The sequence below is a fragment of the Schistocerca cancellata genome, unplaced genomic scaffold (genome assembly GCF_023864275.1).
Source record: "Schistocerca cancellata isolate TAMUIC-IGC-003103 unplaced genomic scaffold, iqSchCanc2.1 HiC_scaffold_1077, whole genome shotgun sequence".
In the NCBI taxonomy this organism is placed as follows: domain Eukaryota; kingdom Metazoa; phylum Arthropoda; class Insecta; order Orthoptera; family Acrididae; genus Schistocerca; species Schistocerca cancellata.
In genome coordinates, this window is record NW_026047076.1 from 503,587 (window position 1) to 504,275 (window position 689).

Genomic DNA, 689 nt, shown 5'->3' on the forward strand with positions numbered 1-689 from the left:
ACTGTGAGGAAAAAATGAGTTAGTATATTTCAAACATTAAAAAGGTCATTTTAAAATCAACATGAAAAACAAAAATTCCAAAAGTAACAAACACAAAATAATGCTTACCGAATAAAGAAAATGTATCTTGCTAGGCACCCTCCTCCCGCCCTGTGGTGCAAGTGATGTCCCTCTCTCCAAAAATGTACTCAATGGGACCATAATGTTGCAACCACACACACGTTGACCTGCTGTGAGGAAAAAACGAGTTAGTACATTCCAAACAAGAAAAAGGTCATTTTAAAATCAACATGAAAAACCAAAATTCCAAAAGTATCAAACACAAAAAAATGCTTACCGAAGAAAGTAAATGTATCGTGCTAGGCCCCCTTCTCCCGCCCTGTGGTGCAACTGATGTCCCACTCTCCAAAAATGTACTCAATGGGACCATAATATTGCAACCACACACACGTTGACCTGCTGCGAGGAAAAAACGAGTTAGTACATTCCAAACATGAAAAAGGTCATTTTAAAATCAACATGAAAAACGAAAATTCCAAAAGTACAAACACAAATAAATGCTTACCGAAGAAAGAAAATGTATCTTGCTAGGCACCCTCCTCCCGCCCTGTGGTGTAAGTGATGTCCCTCTCTCCAAAAATGTACTCAATGGGAACGTAATGTTGCAACCACACACACGTTGACCTGCT